The following is a 27,753-nucleotide window of genomic DNA, read 5'->3' as shown; positions in this document are numbered from 1 at the left end:
GGGGGACATGACATCTGAAGAAAAGCTGCCCCAGCCAAATGAATGGGGACACAATGGTGTGCCATGAAACACTCTGTCCCCCCTTAGATTCCGCCCATGCATAGACTCCCTCACATGGTGTATTCTTCATACATGTGCTCTTGTGACTCTTGTGACCAGTGGAGCCAGCGGGGCATATGTTGCAATAGCACAAACGTATTTTGCATCCCCAAGATGCGATTTGCTCTAGAATTCCATAAAAAAAACGTTTTAACGCCCTATAAAAAATCAAAATAATCAAACAAAGAAACCAATGAACAGCGCCGTGGATCTCAATTTCAGAACATCAGAAGTGTTAGTTCTGCCATTATTCTTTTAATGAAAAAACAGAATATTTCGTGCAACCTTTGCACAACTACTGGACATGCGAAACTTGTTTTTTTGTATGCACAGAACACCCTTTAAAAGGTTGATTCTGCCACATCTTAGAGAGGACAGATAGAGCCACACGTGACCATGAGCGCGCTGCTCTAACATATCTACAGAAGCAGTGGAGCTGGATGTGTCCGGGTTAATATTTTAAATGGGCCTGTAGGTAGACATTACTATTCCTGATCACCTCGAATCCTCAAAAAATGTACTTAGGTAAAAATTGACCCCTTTCGATCTGTCGGGGAAAAAGTTCAAGATCTTCATCAGGAATATCAAAGCTCAGCTTATCCAGGCTGCTGATCCTCTCATCTGGATGCATCGGTGGGAGCCACGGCACCTTACGTGCAAGCGCAATATGCAGCGGCACACTCCTGTGGCACAGAGCACCTGAAGTGAGGCATCACGGACGGGAACGAAGGTGGCTACAGCCAGGCGTCTCTCCAGCGATTAGCCAAAGTTCCTGCCAGCCTTTGAGCTCAATTCCAGAAGGCTGAAAATACACAGGATCTTTGTATCATGTAGACCCTCTCGTCTCCTGTGCGCCTCGCAGTCACTCAAGGCACGCATCTTTTGTAGACTTCACCCAAGAGCCCATTGACGTTATAATAAATATAATAATAATTTTGCATTTATATAGCGCAATGATCCCTCAGGCATCTGAGTACTGCTTATATATTACCCACAGTGTGTGGTGCTCATTGATCGACCTCCGAAGGATGAAATGCTGAGTTTGGCCCTGCCAGGTTTCGAACCTGCAACGGCAGGTTCTGCACAGATGTCTAAGTGAGCACTCTACCTGCTGTGCTATCCGACCGGTTTTGATATGAGTTGCACAATTGCACTCTGCCTGAGAGGAATCTGTGTTGATCAACGAGGGATAGAGACTAGTAACGGTGTTCTTGGGTCCTGCATCTCCTGTGTTGTCCTTCTGTGTGCACTCCTCATCTTGAAGAGTGTATCATTTCCCCCAATGGTTACAGAGCGAGTTTAACCCTTCTCTTGCGGTGGAGGCTTTTACTTCCCTTGAATACGATTGGCCGTATGCCACCCGGATAGGACAGAAATGATGAAGACTGAGTTCTCTCCCTGCTCTCTGGGGCGCTCCTGCACTCTCAGGATTTTAATGTGAAGATGTCCATCTCAGGGCCAGAAAGCAATACATGGTGATGGATCCAGTGCGGCAGGACAACAGGGCATCAGAAATCAAGATCAAGAAAAGGGCGAGTGAGGTCACTGAGAAAGGGGCCAAAACGTGGTATCCTGTGGCTCTACACCAGGGCCAACTGCATAGCAGGGTTTAAATCTGAGTTTTTATTCAGTACTTTTGGCCGTAAGACTTTTCGTCTCCATACGAAATGTATCATACAAAACTATAATAGAAAATACAATTCAAACCAGTAAAGGAAACATTTAATACAACAAAGGCATTTGCCGAAACACCCAAGTACTAAGCGGGAGCTATCATGCAAGGGTAGACCCTGCCTGTAAGGGGAATAGTACAGACTGACTTTACACTCCTTTTGGTTCGTTGGTTCAGAGTTGGGGGGTCTTGATCATGGATTTTTGTTGGATGGCACCTACTGGACCAGTTTCTGTCCTGCTGCATTGCTCTAGGCCACAACTGATTCTGACCACTCAGTTTTGGATCTCACGCAACCTATTTTGCCTACCCCTGTGTTCTTTGAGACAATTCAATTGCCAATTGAAGATTGCATGGCTAGAATGGAGGATGATGTGTGTCCAAGGTTCACAGGTTTAGACATTTGTTGGTTATTGATGCTTCTGCACACTGTATCCAGCCATGGCCATTCCACTACAGTCTCTTGTGGCTGACCAGACCATTCCTGCACTGATTTCTTTCTGAAGAATTTCAAGCTCTTCTTTGTGACCTTCTCTGTGCCACACTCTCCCACTACAAATACTTGCAGAATGAATGTCCCTGGGATTTTCACAAGCACATCGTGGGCGGTGGTGTTATGGCAGTTTTTCAGATGGCACCTTGCAAGGCACTGGTCACGAGCTTGTTTTTAATCAGGCTTGTGGGCCAAACAATACTGATAGTGGCATCATTGGACGAGCGAGCATATGCACAGGTTGCAGCGAATGCAGAAGAATATTGCTGTGGAAAATAAATTGCACCACAATCAGCTTTGCACATGCAGAGATTCCCCACATGTGCTCTCTGATTAAATAATGTCACAATCAGAAGTCCATTTATTTATTTATTGTATTTGTTGGTAGCGCACAAACTCAGAGATATCACGCCAAATGTTATGTTGAAGTTGTTGCAGTCCACTACCAGTGTGCAGAATGTGGCAGGGAGTATGTTAGAGCTTAACAAGACACAAGAATACCAGGGAACGACGAGACATGGTGGAGCAATTGGGCAAGCCACTAGGCCCCAAGATGAGGTTGTGGGATGTATTGGCCCACTCCGCTATGCTATGCGGCATCACTCTGCCAGTTATGGTGACAGAAACAGCAAAATGGCTGCAAAACCCTTGTGAGTGCCCAAAACCCCTGAAAATCACACTTTTCAATGCACAAAAAGATGGCTGCCCAATCTGCCACACATGTTATCAGTGGTGGAACAGAGCTCTCACTACTGAAATGTGTCACTTCACTGGGCTCTACAACAATTGAAAGTGGAGTGCAGAAGGAACAAGCAGCACTTTGCTAAATGAAACTCCAAATATAGCTTTAAATCACCTTTTCTTTGCTGATGAAACTTCAGAATGCCGGTACAGAACACCTTCCAAATATTCAAAATTCTCACTTGGTGCTACAATTTACTTAGTTTAAGGAATCACTGTGAACTTACAAGGTCCTGAAAGGCTAAGAGCAAAAAGAGATCTCCACAGCAAAAGTAGCCTGCCTGTGGATCTGTAAAACAAATCTCTGTGCAGCAGAGGGCTACCTGTAATGACAGCTGTCAGGGGCCTTCCTGATTAAACTTCAACATTTTATAAACTGAAAGTCAAATGTTTGCAATATAAGAGGACTGTTACTGATAGTAACCCATTTGTAGTTGTTTTTGATCCCATGGGTTTAAAATCTTGAATGAGAATTCTATCTGTTATTTGATGCAACACATTTGTTTTGTGCTAAAGTAAAGCCAAAAGAATATAACAATTAAATTAAGCCTGGCTGGGGGATGTAATTTTGCCAAGGGGTTGCCACCAGGTTCTATCCAGGGGGAGGGCATTCCTCTCAGCAGATGCTAGTTGAACTGTGCTAATTACTGGCTAGGCCAGATTCTTGTCTCCAGCCAAGACTAAACAATGGACATTCTCCAACCCAGGATAATGAAGGTGTGAAAGGTCGTATAACTGCTGCAGCCCAGGAAACTCCAGGCTGACAGAAGAAAATTCCAAATGAGGGGGCTACCACATGCTTCAAGGAGTGACAAATACTGACCATTTGGTGTTAACAGGATATGTATTGGACATTTTTAGAAGGTGTATAACTTATTATCAGAAGGGGTGCAAAATCTGAAAATGGCAGATTAATTAACCTAATTTTTAGCACTACCTTTGAAAATTTTGTACAACTGTATGGCTTATTCTGTACAGGACTGGCAATAAATGTGGGTTTATGGGGACTGTATTTCAGCTAGAATTGTGAAACCTTATACACACATTCCCATGGTAAACATGCATATTTGTGGAAATGTACAGAAATATTGGAACCTGTTCTCATTACAAAATTGACAAAATACTGTAGAAAGGCGAAACAAAGTCACACGGCTGTGGGATTTTGAGGAGCAGATACTCCATAAAATATGCAATCTGTGTATGTGATTTGTATAGAGTTTGCACATGTGTAAATATGTATTTTGCCAAAATTAGACTTTGTGTTCCAGTGGCTAGGGGTGGTTTCTCAGCATCATAAAATTATACCATAACGATGACACTATGTTTTTCTCCTCCTATCAAGGTAGAGAGTACATTCTGACCTGATCACCTTTCACAGGGGCAAGCTTAGCTAAGCCGGCCCAATACTCCCCTTTCGTGATGGCATCTGGGATAATATGTAGGGACACCTGACAACACATAGGGACTTCTGCAACTTTTCTATCTCCTGATTGCTGGCGGAGCACTCTGCTGCTGAAATCTACATCTTCCTGTTCCAGACTCCAAAATCTTGGCAAGGCAAAGGCCTATGCATACTTGAACCATTCTCAGCTAGGCCTCAAATTCTAGAAAAGAATCCCAAAGCCTAGGGGTAGCATCATAATACAGCCGGGTGTGCTGTTAATGCTTGCCTGCTGAATTGAAACATCCTAAGAACCAAGAAGGGCAGAACCCATGCAGTCCTGTGCCGTGCTGTGACCAGAGAGCCTTGCTGACCCTGTCTAGTCTGATTTGCCCAGCTGTCAGTCCCTGATAGATCCGATTCAATGGTCCAGAATCCTGACAGTTCAAAATCTTAAATCCATTTGTTTTGTGAGTATTAACAGGAAGCTAAAAACGGTTGATTACCGTGCATTATCTTGTCCCCTCCTAACCTCTGAACTATCCTTACTTCCATAATCAGTAAAATTGTCTAAATCCGTAGTGAAATCTTATTCTGTCTATTTGTAAAAGCATCCTTTTCCTTGTCATTTTGTCAACTTTGATCTATTAATTTCATTCGAGTGAGCAGCCTAGCACTCCGAGGTGGACATCGAGGAACCAGGATTGTGTCGCGAATCACTCCTGACTCTTACATTGTGCTGTCCTGGTGGCTTAGCTTGGATGCTCTAGTCCATAGTCAATATTTTTCTGATTTTAAAACTGAAGCCTCTGTCCAAATTCTCGCGCCTATTTTACAAAAACAACCTTTACTAAAACATCTATAACTCCCTCAGTTTTTATATTAGAAATGAAATTTCAACTCCTACTTGTACCTAACATCCATAGCTATCCATAGAACCGCAGTGCAATTCTCCCCTTATTGCGACTAACGTGCAAGGAAAGGTTTGCCATGAATTTGCATTTTTGCCAAAACCTTAAACGTGTGAACTCTCTTTCTATAATTTCCCACTTTGCCTTTGAGATCCAAACTACTTTCTTCTGATTAAACCATTGCTTGTGATGGTTTGCATTTGTTCAAAGCAGCTCCCATAGGAATGTATAATAATTTAAGCATTTTTCCACACATTTAGAGTTCTTGCTCAGCCACTTTAAAAGTCATCCTGACAGTTGAAAAGCCCACTTCGTTTTTCTCTTTCTGTGTAAAGGGGGAAGGGAGAAGTGAGACACTGTTTGATCTGTACTATTTCTGAATACCTGCTATCTCCTCACATCTATTTAAATGTGCCTATTGGTGGGTGGAGGTGTGTTGCAGGAGGAATTGTTAACCACAATGCTATCTGTTTCAGACGCATTCAAAGTTTTGTGTTCTCTGCTGCATTCTGCTTGTGTTTATAAAGTGATTCCCAGTGTATTAAAGATATTATTCAGTGTTCTGTCACCCCATTGGTGATTGTTGTATCTGTTAAAATATATATTGTGATTTTGTTCTTAAATAAATAAATAAATAAATAAATAAATAATACCTTTTACAAACCAGCCTGATTCCTGGTCCAGCGTGAACTGGGGTATTTTTAATTAAGGGGTGTGATACGAGTGGTACATCTTTCAAATAATTGAATCTATATATCAAATAGGTTTTTCCATTGCTCTGTACACTAGGCCCAGAGCAGAGTGTATCACCTGATTGAAATCCTTAACGAGGTATGTGTAAAACGAGGTATTTGGTGGGGAAAGTACACAGGAAATTAGTACTGGAGGGATCATGGGATGGTGGGGAGACTGGGTTGTGGAAAACAGGCAAGGTAGGGGGTGCCCCCTAAAAATGAGAGGAGTGTCAGGCGCGTGGCAAAGTGGAGCAGGCAATTCAGTACAATGGCATCACAGGGCCCTGAGTGCAATCACGGCACCCCAGAGTCCGACATTTCGAAAATATGGCAGGTTGAGAAAGAAAGGGCAAGCCAAAAGCCGCCAGCAAAATAACGAAGACATTGATAGAGAGCCGGCATTAAGTGACTGGTTTTCGGACCAATATCCCAGAATTCTTCTGTGCATGCACAGACGCCACTGAGGGCTCTGGAAGAATGAAAGAATGGCAAAATATGCTTCGGGTGTTAGCAATGAGAGACTCCAAGACAAGTGGGTCACTTATTAATGAGAATACATGGAGAGCAAATGTTGCATTGATTAATAATGTTTCTTCTTCCAAATGGGTGGAGCATATTGAGGGCCTTTACCATTCTATAAAGCCTGCTTTGTGGCAACCAGCCATTGATAGATCTGATATTGATGACCTAGAACTTCATGGCATAGAAGCTTTAATAAGTGGTCTAAAAAAACTCTGGTGTTCCCGGCCTAGATGGGTTAACTACTTTATTAGTAAAAGAAGATCCTCAGACCTCAGCACACAATTTGGTGATGCATTCTAGGTGTATAATAATATTCCACATTCGTGGAAACATGCATTGCCAATTCCCATTTGTAAAAAAGGCGAACGAGATGTTGTGCCTCATAACTTCTTACTCTCGATTCTTGATGTGTCCATTTGTATTTTTGCCCTACTTTTAAGAAAAAAGCTGCAGAGATGGGTTAATGCTCATTCTATTCTCCAGCTGACACAAGTGGGATTTCGGGCTCTACAATACACAATGTATTGATTTACGCATGTTCTTAGCTGGAGCAAAGACAAAGAAAAGCCTGAAGCTCTCTGTACTGTCTACTGATTTTAGTCATGTTTTTGATTGAGTCAATAGGATAAAGCTGTGGAGCAAATTTTCTAAGTGGGCAATCAATGGTGGGCTGCTGAACATGCTTAACCAGGTACATTCGAACACTAAAATACGTGTGCGTATGCATGATACATAGTTTACCAGGTACATTCGAACACTAAAATACGTGTGCGTATGCATGATACATGGTTTATCAGATACATTTGAACACTAAAATACGTGTGCGTATGGATGATACTGGCTTGTTTTCTGATTTAATCCTCACCAATAGAGGTTTGAAGTAGGGGTGTGTAATTGCAGATCTACCTGGTTTTATTAGTGCTGCTAGCATGTTTGCTCCAAATTGGGAACCATTGCAGATACCTATTCTGTCATATGCATGATACTAAAATAGCATAGCTAGATCTATGCGTATGGTACTAGACTATGCCGTCGCAAATGTATTAAGAATACATCTAAAAAAGACTTATTTGTGGTATTCAAAAACAGTAGACGTGTCTCCATAGTTCATGTTAGGAAAGATACATTCATGGCGGAAGGGGCAGATGTGTACAGATACATGGGCTGTAATATCTCAGTGAAACATACAGAGTTGGGTTGGATGACAACTATAGAGATGAAAGTTCATAGTAAGTTAGGGGCAATGTTGCACTTTTTGAAACTAAGAAGTGGATTCAGTACCGGTGGATTACTGGTGGTGTATACATAGAGCACTGCCCCTTTAATCTTGTATGGACTGGAAACCTGGGATGACTTGAATATTGCATGATTAGATCGATCGGAAGGCACTATTTTGAGACATATGTATATCTGCACAATGGTGGCCCATCGAGTGTGATTCGCTTAGATTTGCGTCTCATGTCTCTAGCTCTGGTAGGAGCTAGGCAACGCTCCATGTGGGTACACAGTACTATTACACATTCTTCCACTTACTTGATCTTTTGAAAGACAAACTATCTGGGCGAGGGTTGAACAGACCTAACTGGTTGAGTTTAATATGTACTGATTGGACACATGACTTGGAGGGAAATGGTTGTGTGTTAATTTCTTGCCTTAAAAGGGCAGTCACAAATTGGGTCTTTCTAAAAAACCTAACTATGGCTGTAACATATCCCTCCTTTCAACAAATGGTGCAATACACTTATATTTTGGGGAACACTCAAGGATATCTGCTGAAACACCTTACTCCCCAAATACGATTTTTGTAAATGATTAGACTCAACCAATTACCGTGTCAAGATGTGTTGGGAGCTAGAATGCATATTCCAAAACATGAGGGAATGTGTTGCTCATGACATGATGGAGGAACGATTGAGACACCTCAACATATATTAACCATCCGCCCCGGACTAGAAGCAGCTCGTATAAGGTTTCTTAATAAATTTCTTTACAAAAGGGAACACTGAGCTCTTGTCAATTTTGGGGCCCATGTGTACGGGGACATATCCCGGCCTTGACTGTTGCCCTTAAGACATGTGGAGAATATTTCTGGATGAAATGGATAAGTAAATATGACATATAAACTGATGTTTTAGATTAAATTGTTAGTGTTATATGCATTGACTTATTTTTTTAATGTATGTAATTGTATTGTCTTTGATATTTGCTTATATATTTGTATTGTTGCATGTTAAGGTGTGGCAAGCTTTTTTTATAACATGCCTAATAAAAAATAAAAACATTAAAAAGAAAATGACGGCTTTGCAAGTGTTGGCCTACAGTGCGCGTCACAAACCTTCAGTAATACAGGATGCATGAAGGAAATAAAACAAATAAAAATCATCATTGTAGTCAGGTTTCCCACGCCTGTGCTTTTGTGCCTCAGACTATCATGTTCGCCTCCCTGGGCTCATGGCCACGCGCTCGCCCGTGTTGTGAGAACAGCGTGTGCCGTGCCACGATCGTCGTGCTCAGCAGCCCTTGCACCTGGCCGCGCCAGACGGTCATTTGGTACCTCAGTCACTCAGGTCACACCCTTCACTGGTCCCTTGTTCGGCTCAAGCTTAGCGGCGGCGCCCCAGAGCTTCCTCTCTCGGCAGCGTCCATAACATGTTAGGATTCAGCTTGGGGAACCCGAGAGGGTCTGTGGCTGAAATATAGTACACCAGACAGAGGGCGGGAAGGGTGTATTTTTCTGCTGCAGTCTTGACATCTGGCCTTGTGCTAAGGAGATTGGGAAACGCGGCACTGTGCTCAGCATTCAGCAGAGCGCTCGGGCACAGAGCACGATAAGCCGTGATCATAGCGGCGCCATTTTTCATCGTACTCCTATCAGGGGGCTGCTGCTTATCTGCATGCGAGCAGGAAGACCGCCATTTTATGCTCGCTCGTGGCGTGCTCTGTGCCTCAGATAGAAAACTTCCATTGATTTAATTCCTGCTGATGTGCCTTGAACGTGAATTTGTACACAACTGCATTAAGAAGTCATACATCAACGGGTATAGTTTGTCATAATTACCTGTGCGTTGCAGCGACCGAGCGATAGACTTATTATTGGTGTCATGTGTCAAGCACTCATTCATTACTGCATGGCTGTAATGAAAACATGCCATACATTAATTTGTTGTGAGAGGCTATCTGCAATCAGGACATTTTCTTCCGACGTCACATGCAATGCCTGCTGCAAGCCCCTGCATAAGCCAGCCACACACTCACTCTTCTGCTTATGCATAGTAAGGCTCTGTAAACCAGGCAACTTGCAACCTGTTTAGCTCAAATCTCAGCTGAAAAGATATCAGGGGTTTCCTCACAAACAAATGGTTTGACATTGAGCTGAGGTCTTCTGGCAGATCCAAAAGCAGTGGTCCATCCCCAGGATGTGGTGGCTGCTCCATTCTGGTAGGTGCCATTCTGCAGGACAACAACAACGTTCAGGACATGGTGTGTGAGAGGATTGCGACCATCCGCATGGTGGGCGTGTGCTCGTCTGGGCTTTTTGAAATGTTTAATTAAATGAAATGGTGGTAGACCAACCTCAGGAAAATGTGTGGGGCTAATCCATACGAGACGTCTCAACCAGTGCTTCAGAACCATTGATCAGCACTGACACAACAATTGCAGACCCTGAGCCCCTGTGTAGGCCATCCTGCAGTCGTTCATCCAACTTCGCTTGCCAAACCGTCTTGCTTCCTGATACCCACAGCTGACTTCCATTTTTAACTCTGTCACAGAAGCTGCAAAGCGCCCTGCAGCAAACTCGACCCTGTTGAGCACCAAGAACATCTACAGTCAAAGGTACATTGTGGTTCTGTCCCACTGGTCCTTCTCAGAAAGCCCCTAGAGACATTGTAAGGCCCATTTTGCCCAGAGCATTGCCAGTGGTTCAGACTTATTCAAAACCTTCCACCCATCACATTTTTGTTTGCAGTTTGCATGTGAGAGAGGTTATGCCCAGATGTGGGTCACTTGCTCGCTGCGCCATAGGGAACCAATCTGCACCTCCATGAGGAGGCACAACAAGACCAAAACATTTCTGGGGTTGCTTGTTTTTCCATGCAGAGAGGAACTAGCCTAGCAGTTTGGCCAGGGCTGCTCCCATTGGTGGCAGTACCTAACTGATTTGCATATGGCTGGACCCCTTTTGCAGTGGCACAGATGGGCTAAAAAGAAATGGTGGTGTGGACGTTTGCCCAGGACAATGCCAGTGGTTTAGATTAATTTGAAACCTTCCACTTATCACTTTTTTGTTTCTAGTTTGTCTTCCTATATGAGAGAGGTTATGTCCAGACGTGGGTCACTTGCTCGCTGCGCCATAGGGAACCAATCTGTACCTCCATGAGGAGGCACAACAAGGCCGAAATATGTCTGGGGTTGTTTGTGTTTCCATGCAGGGGTGACCTGGCCTAGCAGTTCAGGCTGGGCTGCTACCAGTGGTGGCAGTACCTGACTGATTTGCATATTGCTGGACCCCTTTTGCAATGGTGCAAAAAAATGGTGGTGTGAAGGTTGCCCAGAGCATTGCCAGTGGTTCAGATTTATTCAACACCTTTAATCCATCACTCTTTTGTTTGCCCTTTGTGCTGAAGCCAAGCAACCATAACCTGTTGTGGTTATTAACCATACTAACTACCCTCCTGTCAGTATCCAGAGTGCATACCTTTTCCTTCTTTGAAGCTGTCTGTCCTGTGCATTCTTTTACAGAGTGGGTTGTATTTTGTAGTGTTGCTAAAACTGTCTGTTGTGATGTACATAAAGAAGATATTTTTGATATATCCTTTACTGGGCACTTCTTTTATCATTGGGTAATAATTGTATTTCGCTGTGTTGCAACTGACCTATGATCCCCAAACTTGCAGAGATAAGCCTACTGTTCCATCCACGTTACCAAAATGGACAAGGAGGTTAATCATTTGCTTGTTATTCCAATCTGTTCATAGACCGTCTGGTGTATTATAGGTATGGGGCTGATTGATGGTTTAGAAACCATTATTCACCCCTTGACCACTGGTGCCCGGCAAGCTGATTCGTCACAGTGTGGATAGCAGAGATGCAGGAGCAGATATTGCAGAGTCCATGCGTGTGTCCAGGGCCTTGTATCTAACATAGCTTACTGGGAGATTTCTCGACTTTAAATGTTTAGGATGACTGGCAAACATAATCAACTCTGCTTACAATTTCAGTGGGTTTCTGTTCTCTCTCGATTTCTGTTTCAGTGAGCAGGGTCTCGCCCTTTTCTAGATTTCTGCCAGGTGATCACAAGATGTCCGGGCAGTCACAGTGTTGCACGCACATAAAGCAGCACCATCTATGAATGAGAACAAAGCATGGGGTGTCATGCCATGTCTATCCTGGAGAAGAGTGGGGGGCTGAACAGATGGCAAAGTGGGCAGCCTAGAGGTGCTCTACCTGATATGGGGATAAGGAGAGGGAAATGCCTGACTGATGTAGGTTGATGTTGGTTCATAGAACTGTGCACAGTGTATTTGTGCAGTGCAAAGTCTGTGCAAAGTCAGTGCATACTTTGCACGAACTTTGCACTGCAAAAATACACTTTGCACAGTTCCATGAATCAGGGTTTGTGTCTGTAATGCAAAGTCACTTTTCAGCAGTGCAAAGTCACTTTGAACCATACAAACACTTCCATGAATCGGGCCCTTAGTGTTTGGGGTTACTAATTGCATTTTACATTTATATGCATTAACACAGTTCATGTTTGGGTCCTAAATGGCCAGTAAATGCTTAAAATAAAAAAGATCTGAAAATGAGTGGCTGTAGATAAATGACACTAGAAATAGACATAGTAAAACGTCTTCTGTTCACTGTGCTGAGTGGAAGTATTTTTACTATTTCTATGACTATTTATTAAGATATATTTTAAACTCATTATTTAGCAGCCATGTATTTACTGCGTCCATGCCTATACATATAAAATGCACTAAACCATCTCTAGTTTTCTATTATGCCCCTTTACAATTCGTCTGCTTTCTTTAAATGTGTTTCACTCATTTCTTTTACCTCTGCATTTCTTCTAGTTTCTCACAATGGTTTGTGTCCGTCCATTCTACTCTACAATTCCCCCTTTCCACAGCCTTCTATTTTGCATTGAATTGGTTGTTCGTGGAAGTAATCCACTCCGAAGCATCTCTGCTGCTCGCTTACACCTAAACCCGGTGGAATTCGACCCCATTAAAGTCGGGTAAATCAATTTCTAGTGTGTGTAGAAATTAGTGATGTGTGCAATAATGTATCGAACACAATGTATTAAATTCCCGCTGACTACTAATCGCAAACATAACGATCGATAACAAACGTTATGGTAGGGACATGCCTGTCTATGTTCTTTGTAATATAAATGTATCTCATTTCGCCTATTTGGATGCATAAAGTATTTTCCAGGGCACTACAATGCATGAACTACTTGTACAAGGGAAGTAAAAGGTAAGAGACATGCAATTTGATAGAAAAAACAAAGCAAGCATATTCACCTTTTTTGGACAACATTTCATGGTAATTCTACAAGTAAGGCAATTGGCTGTACCCAGCAGGGTGCAGGGACCACCGCACCTGGATACTTTTTGTTTAAATGTATTGGCACCTGAAGCATGTAAAATGCAGTGCTTCGGTGGACAGAGTTAACCAAACACTAGGAGCTCAGTACAAGGAGCTGGACTTTACCGGCTTGCTCCATGCCCAAATAGGTTTCTGTTTTCCGCATGTTTGCTGGAAACAGCAATCTAATTTTGCATGGAACATGCAGCTAAAATACAGGCCCATGTACTGAGCTGCCAGTGTTTGCTTAAATATAATCTCATCCGAAATGCTTCATTTTTCGATGCTTATATATTTAAAGAAAAAGCACTATCCAGGTGTGCAGGTCCCTGTGAACTGCTTGCTGCATCCGAAAGGGTGCACCTGAAGGTGCTGTGCCGAAACGGCAAACGGTGAAAGCAGTGCGCCAGAATGTCTGCCTGCAGGGGGACCATATTGTCCTTGAAGACATGAATCACGTTTCATTTTAATGGATGGTGTTGCTAAAATGGCCCTTCACCTAAGTCCTTCTGAAATTCATGCTGGTCAACAATGAGCTTGTTGAGAGGTGAATTCAAATGGGGAGACAAGCGGATTAAAAAGAAATGGAGCCTCATTACACGGTAGGTGCTAAACCATGGTGCTATTAGTACCATGGTTCATGCCGGTAAATTACCGATTCCGCCATGGCGGAATGGGGAATTACCACCCCATTCCGAGGTTGGCGGGGCGGTAATTCCCCATGCCGCCATGGCCCTTCCCCATTCCCATTTTTGCCCCATAGGGCATAATGGGAATGGGGAAGGCGCTAATTACGGTACCGCAATTTGCGGTACTGTAATTAGGACCATGGTCCCTTTGCGGGTCCCAACTTTAACGGCTGGTCTACACCAGCTGTTAAGGTCGGGTCCCGCAAAGGGACCTCGTAGTAAGGCGGTAAGGGTTAACGGTCACCGGTAGCATTACCGGTGACCGTTAAACCTTACCGCCTTCCGTGTAAGGATGCCCATAGATACAAAGTCACATGTAAACTACAAGTGATTTTGTATCTATTTCATTTTAATTAAGTATTCGGCCGAAGCAGAATATCTCATTTTCAGCCAGAATTCGGCCGAATACTTACTTGAAGCTGAATTTCGGACCATCCAGACTTGTAATATTCAAAAAGTATTTTATTGCAAGAGAAAGTTGTTTCTAGTTACAATGTTCATCACACATCTATCGGAAGGTAGGTCTCACATATGTTTCATACATCTAACACTATCACACTTTTATAAAGTACTTCATGCTGGATTCTTCACTCTAATAAGTTCTGTAATTAGAGTTGCTACCATTGCATACTTTAATGATAGTCTACCGACCTTTGAAGGCTGAAGCGCTGTCAGAATTCGAATTTCCGAACCTCAGGCTGGCCTCATGTCTGGAAGGAACATGTAACTGAATCAATTATCTTCTCAGCCGCCTGATGTTTTTGTTCCCACTTTTGAATTTGATATGAGTAGTTTAATCAAAATGCATTTTCTGTGGTTTGGGATTGCTCACAGAATCAGCACTGCATGGGAGTTGTCAAAGGATGTGTGCTATTCAACGTTGCAAACAAAAAACCATGGGCTGCATAACAATCCTGGCAGCTGGCTGCAGAAATGGAAAGCAGTAACTGACATGGCAGGCGTGGGATTGAGACACCTAGAAGACTTCAAGTGTGAGTGTCAGAGGAAGCACCCTGAAAGTGCCCATGTAAAAATCTTCAGTTATGTTTTTCAGATGCATCCTGCTTAGCACACTGCTCGGCTGTCCCTGCACCTCAGCTGATTTGGCAGTTCAACCAGTTAGTCCCTCAATCAGTGTCGGCAGGGACGACTGGCCCGGCTTTTGATGGCTGCTTTTGACCCACTAATGCAGGGATCTGCAACCTGTAACTCTTAAGGTGTTTTGGACTTCAAGTCACAGGATCCCTCACCATTGGAAATGCTGGGTAAGGCTGATGGGTGGTGTAGTCCAAACATCTGGAGGGACAAAGTTTGCAGACCCTCTGCATTACCTACAAGGTTCCGTGTATTCCTCCTTCCTTTCTGATGGTTCCACGTGCGGTCTGACTGAAGGCACAGGCCGAATGAGACAATATATAGCCATATGGGCCACTTATACATCGCAGCAAGGCCATCAAAAGGACAGAAGAGCGCTCACTCTACTACACCAGTTTATATTACAGCTTTCAAAATCTGTAGGCAGTTTCCAAAAACTGCCCTCATTAAGACATGTAGGTGACATACAGCAAAGAATGTGCAGCAAATTTCGAGTTTTCCCAGTGATATTTAACAGTGCTTAAAATGGAAAAAAAGAAGTGCAAGAATTCACCACCCTAGGCTCTACGCGGGCCGGTGCTCAGCGCTGGTAAGGTCCAAAAAGTGCTCTTGTACCACGGCTTTCCATGTCTCCCCAAAGTTTTTCTATCAATTTCACTCTGTCTCCTCATCCATTTTCTTATTTATTAATTTGTCTTCATTTCTATGAGTGTCTTGCTCCTTGTTTCTTTCTATTTGTATCACTTTTAATTTGCCTCTCTGCCCACATAAACCTTCTTGCACTCCAATCGTGTTTCCACTGTCTCTTCCACTCTCTGTTTAAGTCCCATCAGCAGCCATCTCTCAAAAATGCCAACAATCACAGACTGATGTTGCCCTATTTTGGTTCCATTGTTGTGATATACAAAAGTTGGCCAGGGCTCAAGTCGAGGGTACACGCGGGGGGACAGAGTCCCCCCACTTTTTCAGAGGGTGGACTCAGTCCCCCCAAGCTAAAATGAGAAACATTGAAAGTCCTCTTTGAATTTATGCATTAAAGCCGACCACGAGGATCAAACCACAGTCATCAGGTTTGTAGGCCGGATACTTCACCACTGCACTATATAACCTGATGAAAATTAACAGACAACTAATGGCAACATATCTCAGTTCGGTACTGAAAGTCCCAGGGAAAACATTTGTATTGGTTCTTGGAGTTTAAAACATGCACATCTGTTAACATTTTCAAAAACACTATTAGAAGAAAATATCCTCTCTTGGTTTTGTTTGTATGTTGCTTTTATGAAAGGCAAATGCCATTCGTCCTGTGAAATTTGGGTGGTTATGCAAAGCCAATTTAATGAAATGTGCATATTTCACATTAATATGCTAATTTCTGGCGATGCCGCATTCCCTTCCATTTGTTGATGAGTCCCCACACTTTAATTTTTAGGACTTGACCCCTGAAGTTGGCAGACCGTAGAGAATAGATGGTCATAAAGATAACTAATAATGTGTGAATTATTAGGATCTATGGGTGAAGAAGGTGCTGCAAGAGAAAGGCCACAGATAACATGTCTCGGTCCCCATTAAAATCAGCTGAGGGACACAGGCTGACTGCATCAGTTGAAGACAGGTGCTTAACTTAGCTTCAAACCAGTGGAGCCTACAGAGTTCCTCTAGATATTTTGCTGAGGGCAACATATGATATGATATGAAATGGCATTTATGACACGCCTATACACAAGTGTTTCAAGGCGCAACACAGCAAGGGAGGGGAACAGAGGGAGGACAGAGATAACGATCCTACTAGGCCAGGTATCATTCAGATAACACAAGTGCAGGTGAAGGGGAAATGTGAGGGGTTGGGGTGTGGGGACAGTGCAGTACATGGTGAAATAGAATAAATAAAATCACTAAGAGAAGTACAGCCAGCTGGTGGCAAGTGCAAAGGGTAAGTGCAGATATCGGGTGTCAAGTTCCGAGGATTTGTTAGGAAGTTGATCATTTTACCTCTCTCCCATTTTCTCCTGCCTCTCTTCCTGTGCTGACTTGCCTGGACGTGGAGAGGGTGGTGTCAAGGTAAACACCTAGGGTTTTCACAGATTGTGAGACTGGGATTTCAATATTGTCTATGGTGAAGGTTCTGTATTGGTGGTTGAGTTTTTTTAGGGTTTCCTTGGGTCCTACCAGTAGGAGGTCCGTTTTGTCCACATTGAGACGGAGCCAGTTGGCTGCCATCCAGGCCTGAATGATGGAATAGGTGTAGTTTTGAATAGGTGTAGTTTAGGGATTTGGTGTCAGTTTCATAGTTCCCAGAAAGGGGGGGGACTTGAGTGTCATCGAGATAGTTGGTGTAGGCTATGCTGAGGGAGTCCAGAATGTCAAAGAGTGGTCTACTAAAGACGTTATAGAGTGTGGGGGAGATGCAGGAAGCCTGTGGGATGCCGCAGTGTATGGTGGCTGGGGTGGTGCATGCTAGGTCGGAGAACATTCTCATAACTCTGCCTTAGAGGAAGGATGTGATCCAAGCAGTCGCTTTAGGGGAGAAGTGGGCTGAGGAGGAGAGATGGTGACAAAGTATTTTATGGTCGACCCGGTCGAAGGCCGCTGATAGGCCAAGGAGGAGGAGCAGAGCAGGTTTACCCGTGTCCTTAATATCATCCAATTGTTTTTTATATCAAGCAGGGATGATTCAGTGCCATGCACAGGGCGGAAGCCAGACTGTTGTAGACCTAGGTTTCGGTTAGCTTCATGGAATTGTTGGATCTGTGGGTAGGCTGCTTTGTGAAGGATTTTTAGCAGGAAGGGGATTGTGGTTATGTATCTGTAATTGTTTGGGCAAGAGGGGTCTAGTGCATTAATTTTAGAAGTGTGCATACCCATGCTTCCTTGAAGCTGGAGGGGATGAGCCCGGAGGCGAAGGAGGCATTTATGAAGGCGGTGAGGAACGGGGTGAGGGTAGCTGCACCGTCCTTAATGATTGCAGCGGGCATTTGTCACCTTTGCAATTCGACAGTTTGATGTTTTTCATAAGAGTGAGTACTTCTAGTTCAGTGATATCTTTGAAGGCGAAGAGTAGGTTGTCATGTGGGCTATGGCTCGGGGTGGTTGTAGGCGTCTGGAAATGTGGAGTCAGTGCGTTCTGGTTCATCTGGATTCAGTTGTGGAGGAGGTCAAGTTTGCCAAGCATGTCTGATTGTATGTTGGCGCACCACGTTTGGTCCTTAGTCAGGGCCTGTGGAGGAGGTGTGGGAGTTTCGAGTTCCCTAAAAATGGCAACAATCTCTTTCGTGTCCAGCTTAGCGTTGGTGATGATGGTGTTAAAGGATGAGACTTTAGCCCGTATGATAGCTTTTTTGTATTGTTTGGTGGAGATTTTGTTGAACTCTAATTTGGAGGAGTCTGAGTGGTTTGTTTGCCAGCTCTGCTGTGAACGTGTACTGGGGATAGTTGGCTGTGCTCACCTCCGAAGTCGGACATTCCAGTACTGGACATTTGGCCTCAGTTATTATTTAATGGTTTATAGTGATTGCATCCAATGCCAAAGCATTGAATGCCTTAGCATCTAAAAAAAAGCAATGAAAAAAAGCATTGAATGCATTATTTTTTTCCATTTTTTTTAATGGGGGTCCCCCCAATCCCAGTTTTGTTACCCCTTAAAACCCATTAAGATTAAAATAAAACCTTTGAGAAAAATGCATTCAATGTTTTTTTTCAATGCATTTTTTCGATTCTTTGGCATTCAATGCTTTGTATTCGATGCAACCACTGGATACCTTATTTAATTCTTTAACGTGCCGCACACCAATAGGCCTCAGGGCACATACACAATACAACATACCATAGTTCCCAGTCAAGCAGGCCCTGTTGGGTGCAGGGAGCTGTCTGCACTGTGATTGCACTATAAACAATAATATCCTGATGCAAAGACCTAGAAGCGCTGCTATGTTAGCGTTTGCTTAAATATATTGCCATACAAAGTTTAATACATGCAGTGCTTTGGAAGACAGTATATTTAAGCCAAACACCACATGCTCAGTAACAGGTTCCATGTACTGACTGCATAGTGTTTGGCTTAAATATACTGTCATCCAACGCACTGCATGTATTAAAGCTTAGGATGACAGTATATTTAAGCAAACAGTAACTCCCCAGTGGGTATATGTTGCTGTGCCAGGAGATCACTGTTTACAGTGCAATCCTAGCACAGACAGCTCCTGCGCCCTGTTGGATGCAGCCAATAGGGCGTGCCTGAATGGGAGCTGCACCAAAGTCACTGCATCTAAACAGCTACCGCCAAATCCACTGCACCAAAAGACGGTGTACCAGCCAACCCCATCACACATGCGCAGTTCAGGTTTGTCCCTGGCTTGTGGTGGAAAACGCCACAACCCCGGTACAAAGAGTAGCCTGGGGGCTTTAAAACTGCAGCACCCGGTTGCAAAATCATGATCTTAAAACCCTCCCATATCCTGCCTCTCACACAGGCTGGGGTCAGAATGTTGTCTCCGCCTGCGCCCTTTGCAAAAGTAGGGATTGGGGGGGTTAAAAGGAGGCAACCTGTTCGAGACCACTCCTCTCCTGGGCAGTGCTGATATTCTAGCCCTGCCCAGGAAGGGAGAGGCCCAGAGGGAGCGTGGAGCAGGGACGTCATTTAGGGGTCACCACAGGTCGCATCTGTGACCTCTGAGGTCTCCCTTGCGACCTCTTGAAAAAAAACGTTTTTTTTTTTGTGATTTAAGCTCCTGGGCTGTGGCTCTTTACTTCTGGGGTGACTGGCTTTCTTGTTCAGGCCCCTTAAAAAAAAAAGAAAAATAAGAACAGGAGTGCCACAAGTCCAACACTTTCAACACTGACCCTAAATAAGAAAGAATAGGAATACCAAATAATTTGAATTCTATACAATAATTGCTAGGCTCAATAAAGATTTATTTCAGTCACACTTCATGGGGTGAGTCACTGATTTAGTCTATCCTTAAACGCCTCAACTCAGCCTTTCATCCTTCTGAGGTCGATAAATGAGTACCAACACAGTTTGGGTGATATTGGGTGTACATTTTTTCTATATAAAGCGCTTAAGCGTAAGTGCCATATAATAACACATCATTATCATTTGGTCATGGACGTCTGCTTGCATTCACAGTAATTTGGTAATATGGGCCTGTACACACTGATCTTAACAATACATATGCCGATCCATTCTTGTATGAAATGTACATCACATTATTGTGATATTGTAACCATATTTTTTGTAGTGTACAATGCTATGTGATGCCACTTCCTGTTTTGTCAACAGGTGAAAGGTCGTGTTCCATCGCTACCCACGATATCACCTCGGGGTAAGGTCAAATGACATCACTTCCTGTGATGTCATCAGGGGGGTCAAGGGTCGTGTGATGTCACTTCCGCTACCCCTGGCATTTTGGTGAAATGACATCCCTGGCGTGGAGACGCATGCCACCATTATGACCAACAGTACATACAGGTGTGTAGATTCATGATTTCTGAAACTACGTGTTTGTGGATGTCTACAGTGTGTGCGAATGCGTATACTCGCTCACGTGTGTGTGGGTGTGTGATATGTGGGCAGAGCGTGTGTCTGTTTGAGGGCGAGTGACGCATGGGCGTAATTTTAGGAGGGGGACAGGGGTGTTTATCCCCCCCCAACTCTCAAGGCACACCATTTTGTCCCCATTGATTTGGCTGGGGCATCTTTCTTCAGATGTCATGTCCCCCCCAACATTTTCAGCAAAGTTACTCCACTGGAGTGACGGACAGTCGTTCACTTCCAACAACATTTCATTAAGTTCATTTCCTGCGGATCTAGGATGCACCAGTATTGAAATGCGTGACGTTCATTCTTTTTCTCAAAACCAAAACAAAAATAGTAAAAAAAAAAAATACCTTTGAGTTCAGACAGACGCAAACACGCCTTTCCCATTGCTCAAACTAATCCGTCCACGATCGTTTGAAGGCGATGTTCTTTGAGCCTCTTTCACTGCCCCCTGAGATATTACTGTTTTAACGAAGAGAGGGTCCTAATGACACCTAAAGGAGAATAAAAATTCGATTTAATTTCCAAGACATGTGACATGGACATTCAGCGCAGATAATAACTAACACTAAAATATTCATTTTTTTAATAAGGACATTAAATGAGAGGTATATTTGAATGTGTATTTAATAAATTGTAATGCACCCAATAGTTTTACAGTGGCCACTTTTAAGTAGTGCTTGAGATAATTCTACCATCCCTGCAAGATTCTTAGTTGTTTAAAGTTCTTTTACCTAACACGTTGCCCATTTGAATAGGTAGTCATGGGAGTTTCAATTCTGCAAAACTAGTCTTATGCAAGCCTTTCTTGCACGTTCATTAACAATGAATATCGAAGAAGTATTTTCTACTTTCTGTCTACAAAACAAGTGATATGCATGCCATCAATGGATTCAGGCAATAATACCTGTTATTGCACTTGTTATTGGCCTTGATTCACACAGCGTTTTCCAATGGGGTTTTGCCATTATAGGCCCACTGTGCTCAAATTGGTGCGACTTGAGGGATTGGCTTGCCAAGCATGCCTGATTCTGTTTTCCTGCTGTCTCCCATCTTTTTGATCTAATTTCAGAGCACTGTATATGTGCAGTGTCTGCAATTTGAGAGCATCGTATAGGTGTAGGGTCGGTATGACTGTAGATCTGAAACTTGAACCTCTGATGATTTTTGGTTACTTCCTGTCTTATGTACTCAGCCAGGTTTGATGCAGGCTAGAGGGGTTTGGCTGAGCATGCAGGTAAATAAAATAACATGACGTGTGTAAGCTGCAGCGTGTGTGTGTGTGTTTGTGTCTGTGCATGTTTTTATATGTGTTTGTGTGGCATGCCTGGGGCAATTATGACCTGTGAGAGTTCAATTAGTGGCAGTGCTAACATATATTGTGAACAGAGGCATCCTGACATTGGTTTTTGGTGACAACAATGACATATTCTGGCTACCAACAACATGACAGTGTAGGCAAAGACATGAACGTGCGCTACCGTGGCAATGCAGCCATGAATATACTGTGGGGACAAGTATCATGAACAATTGGCATCCAGTGGCAGGACTGTCATATTGTGGGAAGAGGAATCATGTAAACATGTTTAGGCAACCTAGCATCTACTGAACTTTTTCATGTGTTACCCCCCAGAATCAATTGTAAATTGTATGATGTATTATTTTTTTTGTAGTAAGACTTACAGTAAACATGCACCATTTCAACGCTGTAACAACTCAACCAGTGGCCCAGGGGTGAATATCAGTTTCTAAACAATTAATCAGCCCCACACCACTAGTACGCCAGATGGAATCAGGACATATTAGAATAATAAGCAAATTATAAACCTCCTTCTCCAATTTTGGTAATGTGGACGGAACTGCAGGCTTATTACCGGAAGGTCGTGGATCGTTGTGCTACTCACTGACAATACAATTATTACCAAATGATAAAAGGGACTGTCCAGTCAGGTTGTATCAAAAATATCTACTTTATATATACCACAACAGAGAGTCTAACACCACTACGAAATACAACCCACTTTATAAGGCAATGCAAAGGACAGTTTCAAAGAAGGAAAAGGGATGGCCTCTAGACACTGAAAGGAGGGTAGTTGATATGGTTAATCACCACAACTGTTTAAAGGGAACCATAGGTCTTAATATGTCTCTAGGGGGTTTCTGGGAAGGTTCGGGGGGGCAGAACCACAACGTGCCCTGTGCTGTTCTTGGTGCTCGACAGGGTCGAGTCGGCTTCAGGGTGCAGGCTTCTATGACAGAGTTTGAGACAGGAGTCCACTGCAGGTATCAGTTGGCAAGACGGTTCACAGAGCGAAGCTGGATGAACGACTGCAGGCTGGCCTACACGGTGGATAGGGGGCAGTAATTGTTGTCTCAGGGTTGATTGGTGGTTCTGAAGCACTGGTCGAGATTTAAATAAGTTAGAATAAATTTAAGCAACAGCGGTTTGACAGGCCGAGGAGCTCAACTGGCTCAAAAATGTCCTATAAGGCGTAAGTTGGCAGATGCTCATTGAGGCACTTCTCCCAGCTTCTTCAATGAGCTCTTTTCGTCCTTTAAGGTGGATGGCCCACAGCTGTGGAATGTGTTGCAGGCAGCTGCCTTGCTCTTGTTTGTAGGTTGAGAGACCTTCTGGCACTTCCTATTCAGGAACCTTGCTGTAGGACCCAGCAGGGCACGCTGTGTGCTGGCTGGGAAACCAGTTCTGGAGCAGCAGGAGGGTCATCTGAGTTCTGTATCTTGATCTGTTCCCTGGTAGATGTTACAGGGTGGGATCTTGCTTCCCTCTTTGGATATCCTGGCTTTTCTTTACTGGCGGAAGATGTAAGGCAGACTCTTCTTCCAGGATCCAAGGATGAGTTCTTCTTTCTGCTTCTGATGAAGCTTTCAGATGATCTGCCAAAAGAGCAGATCAGTTCCCCTTTAAAACAAAGTTAGTGGCAGTGATTTATGTAGGCAATACCTACCTTAATGAATCAATCCTGGGGTCCATACCAACAATCCTCTGTATTCATGAAGTCATAACCAGACCACTTTGCAACAGGAAAGGTAAAGGAGTGATAACTTGTGATGCTGAGTCGTACCCATCTTCATTTCTGTTGTTGATCAAAGAGTCTGTCTGGGTAATGGATCTCTCTGTGGTTCCTGATTAAATTGGCAGGTCTCCCTTGAAGCTGCAATGTGACCAGACTATTTGGCTCCTGCAAACCACGTTGGCGTTCCTCATTAATGGAGTTCCCCTACCGGGGTGGCCTACTGTAAACACCAGCCCCAGACATGACCCTTCACTGTCATTGATACTGAGGGTGGGAGCTGGCTTCAGGTTAACAGTTACATATGAAAGGTTGTTAGGTTTTCTGTCTACTTTCTTAACCTGTGTATCCAGGACCCAGGTGGGAATGTTTGAAGTACCCTCTAATTGGTATGTTAATGGCTTCCACTAGTTGCAGGGCCTAACAAAAGACCAGGGCGGATCCATGGAGCCTGTGTTAGTTAATCAGGCTGGCCATGGCAGGGGGAAGGTTGACCCCCTCCTTCCTGGAGATGACATGGTGTACTTCTGGCTGACTCATTCCAACTACATACGACAGGGCGGACTGTGCCTATAGGCTGTGTCCACCCAGAGTGCACATGCCTATGCGTTTCCCATGGTGTAAGCATAGGAAAAATGTGTGTGGATTAGCCCCACACATTTTCCTGAGGCTGGCCTATCATCATTCCACTTAATTAAAAATTTCAAAAAGCACAGGCAAGCACACGCCCAACATGCAGATGGTAGATTCCTCACAAACCCATTATTTAAAGAACTGTATTGGAGGTTGCTTCAGGCTTCCACACTTTGCTTTGCCACTCACACTAATTATGTGAAAACATTTATGCTTCTCTGCTAAAAACATTCACCAGACCCCACTACAACACCTTATTGTATTGCTTTTGCTCTGTTATAGAATCCCTTGGCTTAGTAGGGAAGGGAGGAGGACAGGGATATCATGTAGAGAGGCAGCCCATAAAAACGTAGAATATGCTCATTCCGGGGGCACCCACTATCCCAGCCTCTTGTACTTTGCCTACTAATGCTGTCTATCTCCAATCATTCATAGAGTGTCAAATAGTGTCTGATGGGCCGGCCTCTATGATTTAGGCAGAATTAGGTGTATAATTGTGGCTGGGCGTCAGCTGCTCTTTATCTGAGTTTGTCAGGCTTCACGATGAGGGTGCTTGACCAATCCATGTGGTGAACTTCTGCAGAACACACGTGCGACTCCATTAGTCCCTCAAGATTTGACGTCACTAATCCCAGAAAACTTGATTTCGCTTTCCCTGTTTTAAACGATGTCGCAAAATAACCACACACACACACACTGTTCTGTCATTGGCTTATGTGAATGGATTAGAATGAGAAACAGGAAAAAAGTGATGGATGTATATCCTTGAGCCAATGACTCTGAACTACTGGGAATTTGTGAAGAATTCAATTCCATTCCTTTTTCTCTCATCTGTGCCATTACAGTAGATGGCCCTCCACAGCCGGAACATTCTTGATTCTTCACAAAATGTGGGAGCCCAACTTGTTCTGAAAAGCTACGTCCCACCCTGCAAGGGTACATAGGCAAGCCCTGACCCTCTACCAGATTCTCTTTTTCAGATCCTCCCAACCAATCCAAATAATGATTGATTATGCAAGAGAGTGGTTGAGGCGACATGTGTATCAAATAAAAATGCATTCAAGATTTTGATGACAACAATTTAGAAATGAGAGACCTGGAAAGATAAGCTGAAAGTATAGCTTCAAAGCTAGATTTAGCCTTAAAGAATGAAGACTGTAATTCATTTCAATGTACTATACCACAGGTCTGCAACCTGTGTCTCTCCTGATGAATTGCACTACAGCTCCCAGAAGCCTGAGCTAGCACACTCAATGGTGAAGCATCATGGTTGTTGCAGTCCAAAAGGTTGCAAGTTGCATGCCCCGGTTCTATCGCAGGACACACTGGCTAATTCGCTTTGTCTTTCATTTACACACATGAACATGTTTGTCATTTTACCAGTCTTCTGTTGCAATGGTACAGGGAACAGGATTGTATTCATTGTTCCCATTTGGAAGAGCAGCCTATGTTGCTGCTAACTGCCCCATGTATTTGATCACTCCCGGGTACATAGGATCTTGGAATGAAGCTATTCTTTGACTGGGGTTCCTACAGATGGGCAATATTACCGTGGATTACTTCCCTCTGGTGTAAAGCTACTCTGTGAACATTTTGTGTTGCTGGATGAGTTTCCCAATCTCGCCTTTCCGTCGCCAACAGCAGAGTGGCGCACAGTCCCAGCTAGCGGAGCAGCCCTTAAATCAGGCCTTCAGCCTGTGAGTCTTCGGGCGCCCAGCAAATAACCAGGGAGTTCCCCGACTCCAAGTTCCCAACTCATGGCTTCATAATCATAAGCACTTTCCATGTTGGGACTTGTAGGCCTAAACCTATAATGCCAAACATGCTACTACAATTCCCAGCATGCAAAGGGATGTTGTCTTAAAAGCCAGGCCTGGATGAAGATAGAGCTGGGTGAGGCTGGTGGGGCTCAAGCACAACCGAGCCCCACTTAGGGCTCTGGCCTGACCCCACTCTCGGGTCAGTGCCTGTCCAAAGCAGGGGTCGGCCACAGGTGCTCGCCCACTCCTTCGATTCAAAAAAAAAGAAAAAGACGCGCTCGCGTCTGCCTCTATTCGGCTGCGTCACTCATGAACCATACATGCTTTTTTTTTTATTTATTAAGTTGTTTTAATCAAGAAACTTGATTTTTCAACAAATATCATAAATAATACTTTTAAAACAGTTATCAAAATACAAAATATTAAAACGAAAGGATAATTGAGAAATTGTAACAATAACTTACAAAATTTCCAGACTATTAAGACATTAATAGCAATAGGAAACGCAATGGTTGATGACATTTTTAGGAAGAAGTCGTATCATTCATAATTGTTAACATGAAATCACAAAAGTTACCAAACCATTCACAAGAACCTTGTTAGTAGTTTGCTATATATGCTCACAATTTGCTATGATCTAATCTTTTGTCTTGGAGTTTTAAACTGTAAAGATACTTCAAAATAGCGTACTTGATTAACTGAGTATTGGAGTGAAACAATAGCTCCCACAGTTTTTCAGTTGTTGTTATGACATAATCTTGTAGTAGAGGTTTAAGATGCAAAAGTCTCTGCTTAAGGAGTGATGGGCATTCTGCGCATAAATGTTTCATGGATTCAATGGCTCCTCCGCAGAACCTACATGGTAGCTCATCATCAGTTATTAATTTACGATTATGTAATATTTCGTGAGTCGGCCATACATTTAAGCGAAAGCGCAGGAAATCATTTCGCAGTCGAGAATCAGGAAAAATCATCAAATATTTTTCAGTAGATCCATAACATTTAACGTTGGAGGGGTTATTGGCAAAAGAGCGGTATTGATTACATGCTCTTCTGGTTTGTATCCAATCAAACTCCCATAAGCGCATCTTGGCCTTGTTTGGTTTGGCTATCAACAGAGATGTAGAAATACCTGTTTTAGTAATGATTTCCTGCGCCTGCGTTCGCCAAGTAAGAGGAAATATATCTTTTGAGGTTAAAAGATACCTTGCAATGATGTTAATGAGGCCATTTTTGTTCTCAGCCATCAGGCATTTTCTGTAGAAAGTACACATTTTCCACTTGTGCATGGCATATAGGGACAACAAACCCAATTCATGCCTTACGATACATATTGGCTGAGATAACGGAAGACCAAGCACTCTTTTCCAATAGCAACCCTCGAGTAACGACCAGTGATGGTATGATTTTTTTAAGGCAGCTTCCGTACATAAATTATGACTGGAACAAATTTTTGCTTCTAATAAGTTATAATGGGACTTATTGAAAATTTGCAGTATTTAATTTTAATCAAACGTGCCTGGGACACCGCCGTCAGTACTTTTTGCTTAATTCTCAATTCATCAGGATTTGAGCTGCTGTTGTGTGTGACAAGGGTGCCTAGATAGATGTAAGATTGCACTATGCTTACAGTTGTTAGTTGAAGGGGCCATTGTTGTTTGGTCCAACGTTGTCTAGATGTTCCAAATTGTATGACTTTAGTTTTAGATATATTAACAGTTAGACAATTTGCTGCTGTATATTTATCTAAGATTTGCAATAAGATGCGAAGACCATTCGCAGTCTTTGAGAGAAGCACCATGGCATCTGCATATAGCAGATGTTTGACGTGGGTGTTGTTGATTTTTGGTGAATCTGTAATAGCAGT

General features: G+C 43.3%; 1 protein-coding gene across 3 annotated transcripts in view; it reads right to left on the bottom strand.

The window, feature by feature from the left end:
• Window positions 1–27,753, bottom strand: part of LOC138566853 (leucine-rich repeat and fibronectin type III domain-containing protein 1-like protein) — a 3,353,432-nt gene that overhangs the window by 1,490,088 nt on the left and 1,835,591 nt on the right. For 2 of the 3 annotated variants that reach the window (XM_069644559.1, XM_069644558.1), the window contains exon 6: window positions 20,812–20,955. The exons of the other annotated variant lie outside the window; for it this stretch is intronic. The gene's annotated coding sequence lies outside the window, so the exon portion shown is untranslated. The remainder of the gene's footprint in view (window positions 1–20,811; window positions 20,956–27,753) is intronic. 3 annotated transcript variants of the gene reach the window in all.

Source organism: Ambystoma mexicanum, chromosome 2p (assembly GCF_040938575.1).
Source record: "Ambystoma mexicanum isolate Mex_15411 chromosome 2p, UKY_AmexF1_1, whole genome shotgun sequence".
NCBI lineage: Eukaryota > Metazoa > Chordata > Amphibia > Caudata > Ambystomatidae > Ambystoma > Ambystoma mexicanum.
This window is presented reverse-complemented; position numbering and strand designations above follow the sequence as displayed.